The 23,242-nt window shown below is 37.6% G+C and overlaps 1 long non-coding RNA gene across 1 annotated transcript; it reads right to left on the bottom strand.

The window, feature by feature from the left end:
- On the bottom strand, positions 1–18,056 carry LOC114461573 (uncharacterized). Its single transcript, XR_003673855.1, has 3 exons — positions 17,931–18,056; positions 13,922–13,927; positions 1–21 (listed from the first exon to the last, which is right to left on the bottom strand). It is a non-coding gene; the product is annotated as an uncharacterized LOC114461573 (long non-coding RNA).
- Between the last annotated feature and the right edge of the window lie 5,186 nt (positions 18,057–23,242).

Here is a 23,242-nt window from a genome sequence, read left to right as displayed (position 1 = left end):
TTTTTCTTTTTAAAAGTGCAACTGAAAATGTATTTTGTGCCTAAACAATTGGACTTTAAAAAAAAAAACAGTCATTTCACTGTATTTAGGTCAGATATTTGTTTGGACCAGCAGAGGGCGCTGGTAACCCAGTGGCCGGTTGGCATGCAGATATTCTTGCAGTGAAGAAGAGATGCTATGTGCTAAAGGGGTAAGGAATCATTTATGAACATGTTAAAGAGTAGAAGGCGGCCAGAAAGAGAGTAGTAGGTGATTCCGCCTGCCGCCTACACTTTTAAACAAGAGAAGGATACATATATAGCGCCTTCTGCTGTTTAAAGAAAGTACTGCCATTCAATTTTCAGAATATCGATGTGAACCGTGATACCTATAAATCGATTTTTAACTGCCTTACGATTAATCGTTACAACCCTAGTTTCATTACATTTTGGGCCTGAAATCCACCCATCTCATGGATCTTTTTTTTAATTTATTTATTTTTTATCAAAGTGATATTTTTAGTAATACTAAAAAAAGTTATGAAAAACCCAAACTAAAGGTTTGATCTGGATAAAAGCCGAGATTAATCAAATTACATAATCCATTTTTGTCTTTTGAAAAACAAATTATCAAGATTTGATTCAATCTGTCATCCAGAATCTGAGCTGATTACTTTTGAAAAACTGGGCTTTGATGATATTCAAAAGTAGTTCAGATTGGACCAAATACGCTAATTTACCATTGCTAGTGTCAGATCCTGAACTGGATTCATTAGAACCCTCCTTTTATCTCTGGACCAGTATTTGATCCCAATTTGTCCTGATTATTGATGACTTTTACACCCACGAGATGTTGAGTTACAGAGCGTTGCAGGTGTAAATGAGAGCAGTTTGACTCTTTTCTGACTATTTATGAAAAGATCAAAGATCTGCACATCAGACGGGTGCAATGGTTAGATTTAGTGCAGTTTTTCATGTAGTTTGGGAGAACTTCAAGGATCCTTTAATCATGTTCTGACCTCACAAGACCGATTTATAGCTTTCTAAAGGTACGAGGCCAGTTTGCTCTTAAAATACCACTTTATTGTGATTCCAATTTAACTACATTCACCATTTAATAATAATAATAATAATAATAATAATAATAATAATAATAATAATAATAATAATAATAATAATAATAATAATAATGTATTGGGTTTTATATAGCACTCATTTGTCATGCCCATCATTTACCAGTTGAAAATAATTGTTCCTACTTTTAAAACACATTTTATTTCTGATTAAAACAAGGATTTACATCTTTAAGATTGATAACAGTGGATATTATTCAGAGATTTTGGGTGATTTTTGGGGTCCATCCATAAAGTCAGTAAAATGGTCCATTGTTCTATGAATCTGTGATAACCACATTTATTTATTCATCTGAATAATATCCACTGTTATCCAGGAACGTTTATTATTATTATTATTATAGTCATCTTAAAGATGGAAATCATTGTTTTAATCACAAATAAATTTGGTTAAAAGTTGCAAATTAGAGTGGACAAAAACAGACAGAAAAAGTGGTTAAAAGTGTCAATATTGGAAAAGTTAGTTTTAACTGGCAAATAATGGGCAATGACAAATGGTCAATGTGGTTAATTTGGCAAAAATAAATAATAATGAAATATGGTGAAAATAGGTTAAAGACAATAATGGGTCAATATATGTGACATTAGATAGAAAAGTGGTGGAAAGGGTTTATAAGTGCTGAACATGTCTTAAAAGTGGAAAAAATGTGCAGAAAAGTCATTGAAATGTGATGTAGAAGTGTCAGAATTGGGGGAAATGTAGCAAAAATGCATTAAAGGAGCAAAAATAAGGCAAGAAAATGTGACAAGTAATTTAGAATATGGCAAGTTTGGTGTAGTTGCAGAAAAAGAAGGGGGGGAAAAGCAAAAATTGGCTCAAATTGTTTAGAAATTATTCCTAGATTCTTGAAGTGTCAAGACCTCAAATGGGGTCCTGCCCCATGGTTGAGAACCCTGCACTAGAGGGTAGTCACAGAGGTAATGCATGGAGGCTCCTGACTACTACTCTATTTATATTCTAGTTCCAATGTTGTCACACTGTGTTTTTTTAAATTTTTATTTACGTACCCCTGGAGGTACCCGTACCCTATGCCTCCTAGAATGTAGAATAACTCAGTTGGATTCTCACAAATCTTTGCAGGATAAGGGTGTGCAAGAAGAATGATACAAGTCTTAGAGAAAATATACAAAGAGGACCTCAGAGGAGGACTAATGAGGAAACCGGGCGACATCCCTGCGTGAGCACTTACGCTGATGATGAGCTGCAATTACACTTTACTATATCTGTGGGGCATTTTTCGCTCACAACACAATCCTCCTCCTCTAGATTAAGTCAAGCGGGTATTTTAAACCATTGTTGTGAAGCTTCTGCCCCCCTCCTCCAAAAAAAAGTCCACCCATTACTATTGAGCCTGGCGTCAGCACCCATGGGTGGGACTGTGGACTGGATCTGGACCCTGTGGTGGTAAATCAAAGGGTGGATTGTGGACTGGATCTGGACCTGTGGTGGTAATCAAAGGGTGGATTGTGGACTGGATCTGGACCTGTGGTGGTAATCAAGGGTGGATTGTGGACTGGATCTGGACCTGTGGTGGTAATCAAAGGCCTGGTGTGTGATTGGCTGTAATTGGAACAAGTGTTTTTATATTCCTGTTAAGGGCACTGCTTACTTTGACGGCTGCTTTGTACACAGCCCTCAGCTCTGAGACAAACACTGGCGCTGGCTCTAGCTCCCCCCCACCCTCCTACACCCTCAATCCTGTGCCACGGGGTGAGGAAGCCTTGTCACTTATTAAGGAGGCTGTTGCCATGAAGTGACAGATGTCCTGATGTGATCTGTCTGCATCTTTGGCCTCCATCTGTCTTGTTAGTACACATAGTTAGGGATGGTGTGAAAAGAAAAAAGCTGTTGTTCCCTCATATATACGTTAAACACATTGGAAGCTGCTGTGTTTCTGGGAATCTGCCTCCCCTCCCTCCCCCTCCCTCCACATCTCTTCTTTTTCCACCTCTTGCTACTTCAAGGTTCCCCTGCCTCTGCGGCCCCTGATGTTCAGGGTTCAGTGCCACTGAACCGTCTCCAAATCTCCATTTTTACACTCTTTCTCTGTTACTCTGCTTGGCAAAAAAGAAGATTAGGGGCCTGGGTCCTGGGGTGCGCATCCCACCTTTCTCTTGTCCTCACACCCTCCTCCTCCTCCTCCTCCTCTTCCTCCTCTTCCTCGCCCATCCTGGGAGATTCAAATCCTTTTAGCTTCTTCCTCAGGTAAAATTGCCAAGGACCTTGTGAGCCCAAGGTTCCCCTGGAGGTAAAATCTATAATGGAGTTTTGATATGAGCAGGAGCAGCCTTGAAAATGGACTTCTTTAACTAGCCGGCTGCCTCGCTGAAGGTCAACAATACTCCAGGTTGATGCAGCGTGCCACGACGGTGTCAGTAAAAAGCTAGAACAAAGAAACAGTTTTACAGCAAGAGAAAGCGATGTGTGGATATATAGCGCCGTAAGTTTGGAAACAGTCAGAGCAAAGGAAGGAGGGAGGGGGTTTTGGCTAAAAATGTCTCTTTTTGATGTGATTATTTCAGCTTCATTCATAACCTATAGTTTAGTTACACGTACAATTGTGTTGCTATAGGTAACAGAGTCCCGTCTTTCTTTATTTTACTTTTATATCAGAAATACCTTTAAACACATGAAACTTTGTTTGGTTCTGTGTGTATTTTCAATATTGGTATAATTTTTTCTCATTTTGTGTATTTTTCCTCTTATTTTGTGTTTTCTGTATTTTCTGTGTCATTTTTGTGTTTCCGGTGTTATTTTCAAATTTTTTTCCTCATATTGTGTATATTTTTCTCTCATTTTTGTGTTTTTTTTGTTTATTTATTTTTTGTACATTTGTCTGTTGTACAAACATTACACGAGTTGTCATTATTCACTGCAGATCATGAAATACCAAAACAAAACAAACTGGGTTATCTTTTATTATTATCCATTATTGTTTCATTTGACTTTTCTTGTTTAGGTAAAATTCCCTGACAGGAAGACAGAGGGAGACAAAGGTTCATATGTGAAGAGAATGTGCACCAACATCTGTTCAGAGGATGTGATGATGGGCTTTGTGTGTTGAATTAAAGAGGCTTCGATCTGAAAATGTACTGATTATGAAACACACTACTGTAAATTAAGCTTCTACATTTGGTCCATATATACACGGTAACCAGACGTGGTTTACAGAGGAGTCTTCTGCATTTCCTGTCATGAAGATTAGATTCACAAAGATTCACAAACTGTGTCAAAGAAATGTAAAATAAATGTTCAAAAAGATTAAATTAAGGACTTAGTTAATAAGAATTAGCCAGGATAAACATGGAGGATGAAACAATCAACTCAGGGATTAGTATTAGGACTTTTCACAGTATTATAATATAATAATAATAATAATAATAATAATAATAATAATAAAACAGTTTTATATAGCGCTTGAAAAACCTTAAAGACACTTTACAGGAATATTGAATACACTTTGATACACTGAACCACTCTGTGATACCCTGTTACACACTGTGATACACTGTTACACAATGTTACACACTGTAACACTCTGTGATGCACTGTTACACACTGTTACACACTGTAACACTCTGTGATACACTGTTACACACTGTAACACTCTGTGATACCCTGTAACACACTGTAACACACTGTGATACACTGTAACACTCTGTGATACACTGTAACACTCTGTGATACACTGTTACACACTGTAACACTCTGTGATACACTGTAACACTCTGTGATACACTGTTACACACTGTAACACACTGTGATACACTGTAACACTCTGTGATACCCTGTAACACACTGTTACACACTGTTACACTCTGTAACACTCTGTGATACACTGTTACACACTGTAACACACTGTGATACACTGTAACACACTCTGTGATACACTGTTACACCCTGTGATACACTGTTACACACTGTAACACACTGTGATACACTGTTACACACTGTGATACACTGTTACACACTGTAACACACTGTGATACACTGTAACACACTGTGATACACTTTTAGACACTGTGATACACAGTTACACACTGTTACACACTGTGATACACTATGACACACTGTGATACACTTTTACACACTGTGATACACAGTTACACACTGTAACACTCTGTGATACACTGTTACACACTGTGATACACTGTTACACACTGTAACACACTGTGATACACTTTTACACACTGTGATACACAGTTACACACTGTAACACACTGTGATACACAGTTACACATTGTAACACACTGTGATACACTTTTACACACTGTGATACACAGTTACACATTGTAACACACTGTGATACACTGTTACACACTGACAACACACTGCGATACACTGTTACACACTGTGATATACTGTTACACACTGTAACACACTGTGATACACTGTTACACACTGTTACACACTGTGATATACTGTTACACACTGTAACACACTGTGATACACTGTTACACACTGTTACACACTGTAACACTCTGTGATACACTGTAACACACTGTGATACACTGTTAGACACTGTGATACACTGTTACACACTGTAACACACTGTGATACACTGTTACACACTGTAACACACTGTGATACACTGTTAGACACTGTGATACACTGTTACACACTGTAACACTCTGTGATACACTGTTACACACTGTGATACACTGTTACACACTGTAACACACTTTGATACACTGTGATACACTGTTTCACACTGTGATTCACTTTTACACACTGTGATACACAGTTACACACTGTAACACACTGTGATACACTGTAACACACTGTGATACACTGTTACACACTGTGACACACTGTGACACACTGTAACACACTGTAACACACTAACACTGTGATACACTGTTACACACTGTGATACACTGTTACACACTGTGACACACTGTGACACACTGTAACACACTGTGACACACTGTAACACACTGTAACACACTGTAACACACTTTGATACACTGAGATACACACAATAACACACTGTAACACAGTGTGATACACTGAGATACACACGATTACACACTGTAACACAGTGTGATACACATGATAACACACTGTAACACACACGATTACACACTGTAACACAGTGTGATACACATGATAACACACTGTAACACACACGATTACACACTGTAACACACTGACCAGTAGGAAATTCCAGTGTAGAAAAGGCATAATTTCTGATACAGACTAAAATGTATTTGAATATTATTGAATATTTAAATTGATCACAATTCCTCTTGTTCCTGATCTTTTGCTTCATCTAAGTCGTGAATGAAACACGTGTGTGAATCTGGTGAATAATGGTAAAAAGCAGCGTTGGTTATTGGAGCAGCAGCTACTGACAGATGCTGCAGATGTGCAGCCAGGAGAGTGACACACTTGGAGAATTAGGAGTTTCACACAAATATGCCTCATTACCACTTTATTGATGTACCCTCTGCTGACTCTCAATTATTCATCAGCCACTCTGAAAACTGTTTGCTCTGCCTGGATTCACGCTCCCTATCAAAACAGGAATCACATCCCTGCCGCAGCCGTAATCTCACTTAATCAGCATCATTTAATGCACTTAGCCGCGCTTTCACATTTAAATAAAAACACAGGCGCCGTCTGCCCCACTTCTCATCGATGGTGGGTTTGTCAAACTGATGCAATTGGTCATTACCTCACATCAGCCGTAATCCTGGCTGACAGTTGGATTCCAGCGTTGACAGCCTCAAACTTGTTGAGTTTTCTCTAAATACTTGCCACTGCAATGAGTTAAACATCCCCCGGAGGCACTGCAGAGTTTTTCCTTTTGAACAAACACCCGAGGGACGCTAAGCTGAGACTGCACCAGGAGCTGGAGGTCTTACGCAGAGGCCTGTTTGGCTTTATCTAATGCTACAATGGGTAATTTCTCCTGCCACTGCAAAGGGAGGGAGGGAGGGAGGGGGGAGATAAGGGAGTATGTTTAAGAGAAAATCTTTATCCAAGCTTAATTTCCCATGCTTGAGCTGAGTGGAGGATCTTTTTTCTTTTTTTTGCTGTAAATATCTCTTTTGTCAGATCCTACCTACCCATGGAAGACCCAGGGGCGGCTCCGAGAACACAGGCATCACCTAGATTCTCCTTCCGGCCCCAAAACGCAGAACGCACCCTCTCCTCTCCCCCTGTGTGTAGAAGAGACGAGCCAGCATTTTGGAAATCAAATCTCAGTTTGTCGCTGGAAAATTGGAGCAGATTAATTTCCTATATACAGTAATTGTTGAGCACTCTCATAAAACATAAAGAAGAATAAAATACTTTTCTTTTTTTTTGCTGTGACACAAAATGAGGCAGAATTCTGGGAACAGTGAACGACTCCTTCATTCCACCTCAAACATTCAGCAATAACACTCCATCTGATTCATTTACAATAACCTTGATGCAGTTACGCTTCCATTTAAAACACGGAGCACTAATCAAGACCTGTAAAATAACTAAAACACCCAACACATCCAATAATAGCAGAGGAAAGTGGTTTTACATGTGCTCAAAGCCAACCGACAAGAAGGAGAAGGAGAAAAGAGGTCATAATATATTTAATGGAAGGATTTTCACAACATCATGAATTGGTGTTAAACACAAAATATTAGCAGTGAAACGCAAATGAAGCTTATAACAAAGATAAGGTTTATGGGAATATATTGATTTAAAGTGAAGTAAACATATGTTTATGTCAGGGTTGGGGTCAATTACATTTTTCAGTTACAATTACATCTTAAATTATCTGTTTTCAATTAAGACTCAAATACGATTAGAGTGACCTGCAAATGATTTAAAAATCTACTAAATGATCTAAAAATCAGGCTGAATGTTTCACTCCAATAGAAAACAATGGTATGTTTACAGACAGTGTGACATCATCAATCATGTGATTTAAAGATGGAGGAACACAGGCTCTAAAACTGTAAAGTAGTCCCATTTTAAAAATAAATGAAGTGAATATATGGTGCATAATAATGTGTTTTTATCAAACATAGATCTACTAATAACGACATTTAGAAGATTTTAGGCCAAACTTGTAAAAACAATGGAGGATCCTTTTAAAATCTACTGTAATAACTCAACATGTGTCTACATGTAAGAACTGATGCTGTAGAAAAGAAATTCCTGCATTGAAGAAAATTCTTATTCTTGATGTTCTTTAATATTTTAGGCAAACTGTGAAAAACACAGTTTTTTTCTTTTTTGAGTGTAAGTGTTTAGTTCAAAAAAGTACTAAGTCTTATTGTTCTTTTTAATACCATGGGTGACACATGACTGGGCAATCATATTTATTTAATGTAGAGATGTTGTTACAGTGCAGTCTGTCACACTTTTTTTGTTCTGTCCATATAAGTTGCAGTTTTATTGTTCCATGGACACAGACAACTTTCTTTAGGCTGTGATAATATTTCCTCTTAGCGTAGATGTTGACTCAGCTTCAGCCGTTGGAAAATAGTTGTTTATGTGGACGTATCTTTGTCAGTCCCATAGGAACAATAGGTAACACCTTACATTAAACTTTATACATAAAGGCTGACATTACGCTGTCATTATTATGAAATGAACACCTGTCATTAACATGAATAAAGTGTCATTAAGTGTTCGTTACCCGAACCCCACTAGATCCCTCCACCTAACCCAAAAATGCCATCATTGCTCCAAAGGTGTCATAACTTAACTAATGACACTTAGTGACCTTCTTCATGACACCTTATTCATGCTAATGACAGATCATGACAGCGTAATGTCAGCCTTATCTTTAAAACTTCAAGTAAAGTGTTCCTGAACAACCTATAGGAATAATTCACAGCGAACGCACACTTTAGTAACTATAGTTGCTGATGTCACTTGTGATGAGTCACTTAAACATTTTGCTAACTTCATAGTTTCATCTCTTCATCTACTGTACATGACGACCAGGAAGTGACGTAGGGAGAAACTTGCTGCCGATTGGATGTCGCGACCCAGAGTCACTTGAAGTCGTTTGAAAAGCTCAAAATTTTCATCTTTGAGCGTCTTCCAGTGACTCAGATCTCATGATTGTGTCGCGTCACTTAACGTTATTTACCAGGAATTTGCAATGTTGCAATCGCAACTATTAATATAAATTCAGCCAATCTCCGCAAATTCTGCGAGGCTCCACAATTCTGTCCAATCACCGCAAATTTCGACAATTTTAACCAATCTGACTAAAGATTCCGATCAATTCTGCGGCAATAACGTGGCTGAAGTCCGTCCGCTCTGTGTGAGACACATCAACATCTGAAGCCATCAGCTGCCATCAGCCACCGGAGTCCCACGGTGTGAGCTGAATCACCATTTAATCTGGTTACAGACTGTGTCACAACAGCCAAACTGACACGTTCCAGCTAAATAACAGCAAACGTGTCTCATGAACGCTAGTGTTTAATGATCTCCTGCTGCTCTAGAAGGACTTTTAAATAGAATAACCTGATTAAACCTCTACTATTATATATGATCTATGATAGAGCTTCATTACAGGTACCGTGTAAAACGGTAACAGTGGACAATATCATTGGTGCTTGCGCCCCCTGGTGGTAACTCCATGCACACATTTACAAATCACTGAACACATGAGACTCTTCTGTAGCTAAAGTCATGAGTGCATTGATGAGATTTTCACAGGAAAATAATTATTTATTTGTTTTAGGATTGTTGTTGTTGTTTTTGTTTCAAAAACTTAAAGAAAATGATTCTTTGTAAAATTCTCTGCACTGGAAACCTTTAAAATGTGATGGAAATAATTCAAAGGTTATCAGGTTTTTTGGCAAATTGACCAGTTTCGGCAAAGTTATAGAAAAAAATAATAAAGCCTCAAAATGCTGCAACTTGTGCCGTAACTATCACAGAAATTGATCGAGAAATAATGGAGGGAATGATTTATATTGATTTTGAATGTACCTGTAATCTAATCACAGAGTCGCTGAAGCAGCTTTGGGTGTGAACGCACCTTAACAAAAGATAAGGTACCTTTTTACTTTTACTTGAATAACTTTATTATTTCACATTTTCTCAGACGTACAATGGTTTTTCTTGCTAAGCGGATATTTTGTGTGACTGGGGTCACCATCAAAATGCTTACGTTCCTTTTTCCTTCTCTTCATGTGATGAAAGTCTCCCTGGGGGGACGTACGATGGGGCTCTGCGGCCCTGAAACAACGAGAGTGTGGCTGGGTCTCTGAAGGCCGGGGGCCACTTTACAACAGGAGGAACTCAGGCAGGTACAGGGAGTGCACATCACTGCTGGGACAAAAGGAAAACACGAGGTGAGTGGAACCAGAGCTGAGGTGCAGATAGGAGGGGGGAGAACGCAGGCTAGGGTCCCACAGCGCCCCACCGGTGATGACCAGAGTGTCCATCAGCGAGGTCTCCCGGGTGTGCGGCTGAAACAGCAGCGCTGGCAGAAGCAGAAAACACACCCACCCTGGGAAAGTGCTTTTTTCCTCCCAGTGATGGATCGGGGCCTCGTACACAATGCGCTGGTGGAGAGAAATAAAGAGTGATGGGGGTTCAGGTCTGTCAGACAAACACTTCCACTTTACTCCTAGAATGCACTGAAATATTTACAACTTTGATATTTATTTCATTACGCCACACATTGGATGTGAGAACGGACACCAGACACACAAATGGAAGCGTGAGCAACAAAAGGGTTTAAAAGTTGCAACGTCGGACAAAGAAAAAGGCCAGAAATGTGATTTTAAACTGTTGGGAATGGGAGGGAAAGTTGGTATAGTGCATTTCCACAGTGGTCTTGTGTGTTTTCTTTCTTCACTGAATGATGGAAACACTGGAGCTGAGAGCTGTACGAGAACCAACCAATCAAGCAGGCACACTCGCCCCAACCTTGAGAGTCAACAGTATTGATTAAACTGCTGCATCCTCTCAAATCCATCTCCATTTCCTTTGAAGCTGAAAATCATCCTTGATATGTGCCAGCAGCTCACTTTGCATTGGGATTTCTTTCCTCTCCGTCTTTGGTTGCATTAATGAATGCATGCTACACCCCCTCCTCTAAATTAGCCCTCAGAATAGCTCGAACTCCAATTCCTGTATTTATGGAAGTAATAGGTTGGGAAAAAAAATCCTAAACTGAAATAATTATGCAGTCCAACACTTTGCTGTAGAGAATAAACTGCGAGAAACCTGATGAAATATGAATGCGCGTCGGGTGCAAAGAGAGTTAAATATTTACAATCGTGTGTTAGTCCACAACCGCAGTAAAGATGCTAGTCAACTGCAATAATTGCTTGATTGCACAAACTTTGCGCGTGATTCGCCTGGTGTTACACGAGTTAAGCGCGCTCTCTCCCTTTTCCTTTTTTTACACAAAAACATTAAATATAAATATTCCACACAGCCTGCACACCCCCGTGTGATTCTGTATACATTTCATTTTTCTGCCTAATGTAATCAGGCAGGTTGTTGCATTTTAAGCAGGAGTTAAGAAAGGGCACAATGCTGGGGGGGATGGTGATGGAGCCCCCCGCGGGACTGATCTTATATCAGGAGACTGTATATTTCTACACTAAAGAGGCTATTCAAACCCACCAATGCTGAATATTAAAGACACCACTGTGTGTTTTTCAAAGCCTTGATTTAGCTTTTTTTGTGTTAACGGTGGGGATGTGTGTGTGCTGTGTTGTTGCTGATGGTGGGACCAGAGGTTGAGGACAGGTTGGGGTCAATTACATTTTTCAATTACAATTACGTTTTCAATTATCCATCTTCGATTACAACACAATTATGATTGTGGTGACCTGCATTTTTTTCCATTTAAAATTATTATTTTTCTCGTTAAAGTCAATTACAATTACGTTCTTAAAAAAAAAGAAAAAAAAAAAAAAACTCTATAAAACGCAACCTTCCTCTTGTGTTAGATTTTTGTTAGCATCGCTAATGCTAACAGGTAAGTTTGACCCATGTCTTAAATCAGCTTTAAAATACACTAAAAAATATTATCTATCATCTAATTTGTTTCTCATTTCTTAGTTGCCTTGTTAGGCTTCCTAATTAATTCAAATATTGGTATTAACATTTTTGGTGTGGGTCAGTATAACCCTCGATTTATTTATTTATTTTTTTATGGCAAACTTATCAAACCTCTTCAGCCCCAACAGACCCGCCGGCGGGGGCAGCTCCACCCTCTGTGACTCTCACTGTCTAAATGTTGTAAAGAATGAATGAAATCACACATTCTATACCTCTCTGTAATCCTGAAAAACTATAGAAGCTAAAACTGTAGCTAACCCACATTAACAGCACACACACCAGGCCATTATGTTCAAAGAGGGAAAAGTCGATAACTTGGCACACTCGTCCTTTTTCTACTGCTGAGTCACAAAATAAACACAAATCTCTATAACAAGAGCCTACATCAAACTACAGACTGAGCTGAATCCACTGATATACAGGTCAGGTATGTTACGTACCAAAACAACGCCACAAAATCAGAAAATACACCTCAAAAAAAGTCAGCAATGATGACAAATGGTATCTTATCTTTTTGTTTCTAATCAAAAGTTGCTCCAATGGGCATAAAACTCCATATTTTGATAAATCCAAATCATGTAGTCAGATAAATACCACCATTACACACATCTGAGCACTTATCAGTCTAGAAATCCGTCCAATGAGGCGCATAGCACTCGTGCGTAAATTGGCCTGTTCCTCATTTACCCAGCTCTGATTGGCTAGGGCTAAAGCCACTCACATAGTGTTTGATATCACCAATTTCTACAGCTTTACAACACTGTGTCAATCATTCTGATTGGTCAAAGCATTGCTCAATAATACCCATGCGTAACAGCATCAAAAGTGGAATGGAAAATAGCATTACGCATGGCACCGCAGAGATGTGAATGAAAATAGATGGTTATTTAAATTGAAACACCTAGTGGTCAAACATAAAACTAATAATGATTGGAATCAATTTGACAGACATTTTGCACTTAAACTTGTGGAAAACTTTTTTCACAGTTGTGGCACAGTAGGCTTTTGCCTGAATTTTTTGTAGTATATTTGACCTAATGTTTATTATTATCAATACATCAGTTCAATTATTTCTGCTTTTATAGCCTTCAATAATGAGAATTGACTTTATATTTGATGTAAATCTTTAGGGGTTTTTTTTGGGGCGGACTACAGATGTCTGTATTTAAAATATGATTTATTGTCACTCGGTATCATGTATTTCCAAAATGTTCCATCACCCATAACCACTAAGGGTCTAACTTCAATATGAACAAAAATACAAAAAAAACTTTTCATTGTAGGTCATGTAGAAGCTTAGAAAAACGTTATTTGTTGAAAAGTGGCTGTGGCCATTAAAGAGAAGTGACAGGTAGTGGGAAAAGTTGATACAGTATGTAACACATTTTTGTTTACTACATACTGTATGTGTGAGACATAGAACTGTAACATGGTTCACCAGGTTTCATTTAATGAAATTGTAATTGACAGTTTCTATAGAAAGTCAATTATCTGAACTCAGTTACATTTCAATTATGATTACTACAGTAACAGATTTTGTGTGCGTGTGTGCGTGTGCGTGTGCGTGTGCGTGTGTGCGTGTGCGCGTGCGTGTAGAGGGATGTGATCACAGGCTGGATTGTTGCTGTTTTTCATCCCTCATCTGCTAAAATGTCTTTTTACTTTGTAAACCAGCTTTTACTGCATTTCAGGAGCTATTTGTGTTGATGAAAAGGATTTATTTGCTGCCTTGGTATAAAAAAAAAGCCCTGGCTATTCACCAGGTTGTTGAATACTTTCCCCTCAGATTGGCTTATAAATGTATCATCAGTGAAGCATAGCAGTGGGTCTCATGCCATGGTACAGGCCTGAAGCTAAGTGGCTAAGCAAGTGAGTGAGTGGGAAAGAGATCAAGAGATGGTAACCAATCTGTTCTGTAGGTTTTAAGACCTTAAAAGTGTGGAAATGGCTTCATCGATAGCTCTCTTGATTTGTAGATAGAGCACAGACTTGTTAACAACGTGTATGTTAATGACTCGTATTAGAGCTGATCAATCTACGGTGGAGCTTTCCCATCGCTTTGAAGTCAGTGCATTGATTGGTGAGAAAATAAGAGAATTAAACAATCAGCCCGCCCTTGTTTTCTAAGTAAGGACTTCACTAAAGCTTGGTCAATAAAACACAACAACAGCTTTACCAAATATCGGCACAGTCGTCAATTTAAACCAAGTGATTTGTGAACTAACGTGAAGAGATCGGGACACACTTTCATCCTGGTGCATAGGCGGAGTTTGAGATTGTTGCCAAGGGAGGGGCGAAAGAAAAAATGAAATTAAAAAATAAAGATTGTCTCTAGATTTGCACCAACCGCAATGTGTGTAACATATACAATAAAGCAAAAATGATTAACAAAATTGACAAAAGTAACAAAATTGACAAAAGTAACAAAATTGACAAAAGTAACAGAATTGAAAATTTTGGTGACAAAAATGTGCGTTGACGCGTCATTTAATGTTGTAAATTCATGATAGAATATTTCTGCTTCATTTTGTGTCGCTTCACTATTTACATTGTGGAGAAGAATTGAGCAACAGAAGAAGAACCAACCTAAAGTCTCAAAAGTTTGGAACCATTTCCCTGAAAATATGTACTACACACCTGAGGTAGAAGTAACATCTGTGACATGAAACTAACAGTAATATGTTAGAATCAAATCACAGCAGAAAATTATTTTATGAAGAAAAAACAATGAATGAAAGTGAATTTGGGAAAACTGGAATGAAAACTTTGGACCACTGGGGAGGGGCAATGCTCCCCCTGCCCCCGCAAACTCTGCATATGACCTGGTACAAATAGAGGTTTAATATTTAAATATTTGAAATACTTTTAGTTTAAATTAAAAGAAAACAGCTGATGATAGAAACTACGATGGCATATTGAGGCCACAGTAAAATAATAATAATAAAAAAAAAATCTTGGCACTACAAAATTAAAGTTATATATTTCAAAAATAAAGTTGTAATTTCATGAGCAACAGAACAGACTCAAATTCCTTCTGAAAGAAAAATAAAAACCAACAAAAGAATAGAAATCAAAAAAAAAATGAAGAAAAGGACAGAAAAATATACAAAAACAAAAACTGACAGAAAGATAGTCAAAACAACAACAAAAATAGAAAAAATTACTCCACAAACACAATATGACAAAACAATGCACATGATTACTTGCAAAACACACAGAATCACCCACAAAGTTAAAATAAAAATACACAGAACAAATTTGAAAACACAAAACAGCAACAAACGCACAAAAAGCAATGATAAAATAATTACATATTACTAAATAAATACAAAAACACACAAACTCTTCATTATTTCCTGTATTATTGCTCAGATTGGTCATTATTTTCAATGCTGATAAGAATGTTTATAATATTGGATCAGACGATCATATTTTTGTTGCCTATATATTTTTGTATAGTTTAAGGATGTCCAGAAGCGTAGGCGGCGGGTGGAATCACCTACTACTCTTAACTCATTGACGTCTATAGACGTCAATTACGTTTTTCAGTGGGAACGGGTGCAGTAAATCCTTATGCAACTTTCATGTAAAGATCTTACTTGTTATCTATGTTTTATTGAGCCAGCAGGTGGCAGCAGTGCTCTTTGGATGCCTGATCACAGGTAGCAGAAGAAGAAACTACTTCCTTTGATCTGTTCGTGATCTCAGACGAGTTTAGGACGATGGCGACGAGAGCAGGAGAAGATCGAGAGAGATCGGCAAAACGCGGAAAATCAAATAAGGAAAAATACAGGCAACTTACACTTAGCGGTGGTTCTCGTAGTAAGAGTGTTGGAGGAGATGATGGTGATCATGGTGGAGTAGGAGTATCAAGGAAGCAGACAGGTGTTCCACCTAAAAAAGCCGCCGACAAGCATGCTAAGGATGCTAACCCCCCGACAGAGTGCTGGTTGCAGGTAAAAATTCTTCTTTTGTAGTTTTTGCTTTTTTATAGAAGTCTGCTTGATATGTTTCTTTTTACAAAAAGATTTTTTTCTCTGTTTTTCTATGTTATAAAGCTAATAACTTTTTTTCTCGTGATGAAAGTAAAGAGTCTAATCTTTCTTTTGGTGGTTTCTATGTTTACATAGTCATAGCGCACAATGTTCTGTGGGTCTTGAAAGATCAGTGAAAATCCCCTCCGGGGTCGGGGGGCATGCCCCCACTTGGTGTCGCGCGCAGTGTTTGGAATAATGGCGTTTAAAATACCAGCGTTAGGTAACAAATTATTTTTTTTTTCAGTAACGGGGTAATTACTTTTTACGCCGTTACAACAACCCGTTAACGTTAGTGAACGTTAAATACGGTGCGTTACATGCAATGATTGAATAAACTGATCTGAAAACATCATTGGCTTCATACACAGCTGTAGTGAGGAGGTGGGTTAAAAACAAAGTGAGAGATTATGATTGGCTAAGACAGCGTCATGTGTCATGGTAGCCAATCAGAGCCAGTGTTTTTACACATGTGCCAGCACACACACACACACACACACACACACACACACACACACACACACTACAGATTTGATTACTCAGCAGAGATGGTGGGCTTGGAGCAGTCTGATGAAAAGTTGTCATTTTTAAGGTGACGATACAAACACTACTTTATATTAATTATGGTCAAAGACAAGAACGTACATGTGAAGTGTTCATTATATCCAGGAGTGAAGACTTTGTCCACATCTGTTGTAAACAACTCTAATTTAATGAAGCACCTCACAACGACACACACATCTAAAAAAAAATCTGAATTCTTTGACATAGAGCAACTTTTTTTTTTGACAGTAACGCAAATAGTTACTTTCCTTGGTAATGAGTTACTTTTATTATAGAGTAATTCAGTTACTAACTCAAGTAGTGAGTAACTATAACTAATTACTTTTTTAAAGTAACGTTCCCAACACCGGTTGCGTGTCATCGGCGTGCAGCGGCAGCAACTCACCATGAGTTTTAACTTTCTACTTTTTTTTGTCTGGACATCTCTGATAGTTTTGTTTTCCTTAGAGACAAAACAATAGATGCACAAACACATTTTGTCTAATTTTGACTATTCTATATAATCATTAAAAAACATGTTGGTCTCTAAAAACTGTTTTTACTCCAGTTTAGCTCTAACAACAGAAAGGATTTTCCCACGAGACTAAACCTTACGATTATTGCAGGTTCTCCAATAAAGAGGTGCTGACATCAGCCGTTTCTGGCCATTATATTGTGCTATAGTCATAGTGAGTAAAATAATACACAAAGCTGTCATCACACATTCCCATTACTACCTACACAGACCCACAGAAATATATTCATCATGTAAAAGCAACCATAAAGTAAGTAATGCTCCTCCATGCACTGGTGCTGTTTTCCTCCTCCATCGGCGCTCGTGCACGTGCTCGTGCACTGTGAGGAGGTAAACAGGGCGTGTTTTCTATTCCAGGTGGAACGCTGATGCTGCCCACCAAACAGATGTCTCCTCTGAATTAGTTACCTCTGGATCCTCCCTGAGTGAATAACAGATCAGGGAAAACACACAAACTGTGTCCAATTCTGATTTATTCCTCCAGTCTGCAGCTCATGATTAGACGACAGGATGCAAATCAATGGCGTCTGTTTCTTATTCATAGACCATCCAGTCTGTGTGTATTATTGATCTGACTCTAGCAAAGATATCACCAATAAATAAATGATACGGCCTCGGATTAAAGGTGCTGTTACTGGTTTTTATTTCTTTCTGAAATTCACACCTTTGAACGGAAGCGTATTGCATTTACTTGAAAATAAATATATTTAAAAACTCTGTTTTTTCTGAATATTTATTCATTTTTGGTTTGTTTTTTGGGCTTTTTGTTCTTCTGTTTTATAGAAAAATCTTTTTCCTGTTTTTCGAACAATTCTTTTTCAGTTTTTCAGAGTAACTGTTTTTTCAGTTTGTTTGTCAATTTATTTATTTTCTTCTGTTTGTCCGATTATTATTTTTTCTGTTTTTCTCAGTTTTGTGGTATATATTAAAATGATTATGGAGTGGCTGCCATCTTGTATATCCAATATGGCCGCCAGAAAATATGAAATTTTTCATCATTTTCAATGATCACGAGTGCTGTGATGGATATATACAGTAGTTGTCAATACTTTTGTTTTTGTCTACACTCAATACCCTATAGCGATGTTCAGGTTTACATATTAGCAAATTAATACCTATTATATAATTTCTATTCCGTGCATCATTAATGTATACAAGACAAGTGTGACATAAAATGGGGTTGAGGGGTGGGAAAAATGTAACCCCAATATTTCTGGCTTATTTGAACAAAAACAACCTGAATAAAATCAGTTTTAACAACAGAAATGTCCACAAAATGACACACTGCACCAGACTAGGATGGGAATATGTTTACGTTGTGTCACAGGCACGACATGCTTGATCGATGGTGATTACATCATTTCCTCCTTTAAAGTGAGAGGGTGTAAAAACAAGGGGAGCTCAAAGTATCGCCCCCTGGTAGCTAAGCACCCACCCCACCCCCCACCCCCTGGTAGCTAACCACAGCCCAGCCTCTCTTATTGACAGCTGAATGCTTGACAAAGCAGGATAATTAGAGCAATAGCAGAGGAGGCTTTCATTGATAAAGATTGGAGCTGATGCACCTCTTTCTCTGTGTGTGTGTGTGTGTGTGTGTGTGTGTGTCAGCACACCACACACACACACACACCTCCCTCCCCGGGTCCCCTGGATCCCTCGCTTCTCTTTCATCTCCCCAACTCAGCCATGAAAAATTCATCCAAGACCTCCAGAAATATTTATTGTAAAATCTTAGGCAGAAGTGGTCGCGCTGAAAAATGCATGTCCTCGTTGGCCTCCAACAGCTGTGGAGCCCCTAATTAACACACATTACACAATACAAAAAATCATTTTACAACATTTATCTGTCCTCTTCCTCAACCTAAACACTAAGCAAACATAAGGATATGAATACATAAATAGTGTTCTTTTCACACACACCGCTGCATCTGTTGGGTTTCACTGCCACTGGCAGAAATCTATAGCGTGCCACGATCTCATTTTATCTCTATTCTCCAAAAGCAGGTATGTTTGTAGGGACAGGCAGGCAGTTCTGATACTTTATTTAGGTCAAGTTTAGCTTGTTTTTTTTGTTGATTTTTTTATAGGTAAACTTTAGTCAGAGAGTAAATTATTAGGGCCCGAGAACAACGGTACTCAATTCATTATTATTATTATATTATTTGTCTATTTTTATTTACGGCCAGATGATCGCATTTTTGAGGGCCTAAACACTTTCAAAAACTCATGAATATTTGAACGCATATTAAGACTGGTGAAAATTTTGATATTTTGTGAATATTGGACATGTGAATGGCAAAATGACTGAATGGCGCCCCCTTGAAATTTGTATTTGCTCCCAACTGGCACTGATGACATCATCACTGTGGAACTTCTGCAAAATTCTGACATCATCACTGGAAGAGAGTGATGATGTCAGAATGACTCTGTACTGTAGAATCCAGTGTACTGAAGAACTATTACTTCAGTACACTGAGGATTCCCCTGATCTGAGTAATGTTCTTTCTTTCCACCACAAACACACATTCTCAAAGATTACACAATGTAACCTCATTGCACAGAACATTCGTCAACTACATCTCAAAACTTTAAAATTTTTGCCGCACCCCGACATGCAACACACCCCAACGTGCGCCACTTCCCGACATGCGTGCGGTTGCGAGGGTTCGTTCATCGCTGCTTGTAGCTTTAATTTGTTTTGTATTGCCCAGTGTTGTGATGCTAAACTCAAACACTTGAAATGAAATGACCACTCGGTTCAAAGGTAAAAAATTATTTTTGTTTTTTTTTTTCAAAAAAGACAGCCGAATTGTAGATAATACTTTAATTTACTTACTCACTCATATAGTTTGGAGAGTTACGTTCTGTTTTGCACAGTTTTGTTACTTTTCTGATTGGCGCTACAATGTCTATGGAGTTTTGTTATCAGCGTCTCAAACATTCACGGGAACACACACGGTATTTATTTATTTGATGCGCGTGCATGGAGGAGATGGATTTATAATAAAAACATACTAAATGAGTAAAATAAAACAAAAAACTAAACAATATTTATACAAAAAGTACAGAAAATGACAACAGAAATGCATAAAAATATACAAAAACATACATTACAGAAAAACACCAAACAACAAATTATGAAAATGACTCAAAATACACAAAACTAAATATTTATACTAAAATACACAAAATAACAATAGAAATGCACAAAACTACACTAAAAAAAGATACAAAACACACAAAATGACAAAAAACAATAACTATACAAAAAATGCACAAAAAGAAAAACAGAAACAAAAAAATGTAAAAGTGAATAAAAAACAAACAAAACAGACACATTTATCATGCTCATGTCCCATAGAATTAAACCAGGAACATTGCACCCACATTTTGCACCCGCAAAAGGGGCACTGTACTAGTCTATAATAAATTAAAAAGATATAGAAGAGCATAAAACAGATCCAGGATTTCCCTTATTTATTTTATTCACTTTATTTTAACATTCAACCCTAAACAGAACACTTCTGTGACGTAGCTTGATCAATCAAACAATAATTAAAAATAAAAAAAAATCATTTTAGATTTTAGTGCAAGATTAAATAATATTAAAATAAAAAGTCTAAAATAACAATGAATAGTGCCTCATCTTAAAATACCCAACAGGCATGTTAACAAATATGAAAGGAACTTTCCTTGATGAAAATGATGACAACTTAATGTTATTGGTATTACAGGTTTAGATCATGTAAAGTATTAGCTATTTATTAATTAAAGTGTGTGAGGTCTGCAGATATAGGCTGATTTAGAACAGGGGTTCATCTGGTCTCACCCCTATAATGATAATAAATATACATTATTATAATATATCTGAGTCCTGATTGGGAGATAATGTCCGATTCTGATCGAGTGACCGATTTCTGATCATGTGATCAATCACGTGATCAGAAATCGGGACATCCTTAATAGACAGCATATACTCATTGAGTTTATAGTGGATTGTACCGTACATTACTGAGACATTTACAAGAAAAAGAAAAATCACATTTTTATAACCATATTATCAGTGAATTACATTTTTACATCACTGAGACTTTATTTTTTCATAGTTTTAATTGTGTATTTTGCTGATGTGACGAGAAATAATAAAAGAAAGAATCTTTATGGTTTGATCTCATGAAAACTGTGATATTAACAGCTAAATAACAACCTCTGGTGCATAATTATTACAGTCTGGTGTGTGTGTGCGTGTGTGTGTGTGTGTGTGTGTGTGTGTGTTAGTGAGACAGATGTTAGAGTCACAGCAAAGGGAATAGAAAAGATCTGAAAGCGTTTTAGGAACAATTAAAATCTTTGATGGTTTCATCTGTTTGCATCAAAAGCAACAATTCGTCTGTTTGATTTTCTTTTAATGACACTGTATGAAAGTGATTAAGCCGACTGTTAGCAAACACGTGTGTTAGCTGCAGGCTACGAAACACAGCCGAGGAACAGCTTATTGAAATTAATCTGTGTCATGCAATATCCATCCATCAATCTATCCTTTAAAACTGATTTTAACACCATGTTAAATATTAGCTGGATGGTCTGAAGATGTTATTATTATTATTATTATTATTAGCATTTATTTATATAGTGAATGTAGTGATGGACAGTTAGTAGGTGGAGTATTGGCAGAAAATGTAGCTTTTTTCTTACATTATCGAGGTTTAGCATCATTTTAGTCATCAGAATGATTTAAGTCTACGTTTAGACTTCCCAACTCATTGCTTTAATATGTTTCTATAGTTTTATTTAGTTGATTGTTTTTGTTTGGATGATGAAGCACACTGTTTATATTGGACAGTAATTATGGGTTACATAGAGGAGGATGCACACCGGCAACATCAGGGCAGGTAAAGGCGGGGCCATCCTAGCATATCGCCTGTAGTCAATAGCTGATGTATGTGTTTCTGGGTTATACAGATTAAAAATAGTTTAAACAAACCATGAACACCTGGAAGTTTCTTTGAGTCCAAGTGTGCAACAATTATTACCACATGGTGCACATTAAAAAAGGACAAAACTACAGAAAAAAAAAAAACTGTCATCACAGCTCAAAGGATCAAAATCACCGAATAAAGGATCTTTTCATTTTACGCTGTGATTTTGATCCCCTATGCCGGGATTTTCACAGCAGAGTAAAAGTCCGCCCCCCTGTGTGTCCTTTCTGTGTGGTGAGATTGAAACATGAAGCTGTTGTCCATAGTTTCCATTAAATATCCAAATATCTCACAAATGGAAAATTTCATTTTTAAACAGAAAAACGCTGTTTGTCTGGTTTTTGTTTTTTTGTATTTCTGTTTTGGTTTTAAGTCGGTAAAACAAAATAACCACACTGTTTAACTTGGTTTTAAAACGTAATAACCAAAGAACGAAGGGTACATGGATGGATTGTGAAAGACATGACTTTTCTCTATTATTGTCCTACTGGATAATCTGTTAAATACTTTAAATGAACTATTAATAGGAACACAGTAGTTTCTGTTTGTGTTTCTACATAACCCACAAACACATTCATCAGTCTGTGTTGATGGTCCAAGAAAAAAAAAACAAAGTTAAAGTTTCACAGCGGCCACGTTGCTGTCATAAAATTGCAAACAGTGTTTTCACAGTTATTGTTCGGAGACTTTATTTTTCCTAAAACGTATCTGTTTTTTCTTTGTAATTTACACATCCTTTGCTGGGAGTCAAACCACATTCCTGCCTGACACCAGACTTCTGAGATTTGCACTTGGCTATGTTTACATTTTTCTAAAAGCAGTGTAAATTGAATTCCTCTGTATGTTCCCGGCAGTGACTACAAGTGTAAAGTGGCATGTACAGAGTTGTACATAGCGCTCTCCTGGGGGGCCTCCCCCCCCAAACCCTCCCTTATTGTTCCATCAAGACTCAGGATGACGGCTCTGACGCGTCGAGGAAAACAATCAATAACTCACATGGCGTCC

This window comes from Gouania willdenowi, chromosome 4 (assembly GCF_900634775.1).
Source record: "Gouania willdenowi chromosome 4, fGouWil2.1, whole genome shotgun sequence".
Lineage (NCBI taxonomy): Eukaryota > Metazoa > Chordata > Actinopteri > Blenniiformes > Gobiesocidae > Gouania > Gouania willdenowi.
This window is presented reverse-complemented; position numbering and strand designations above follow the sequence as displayed.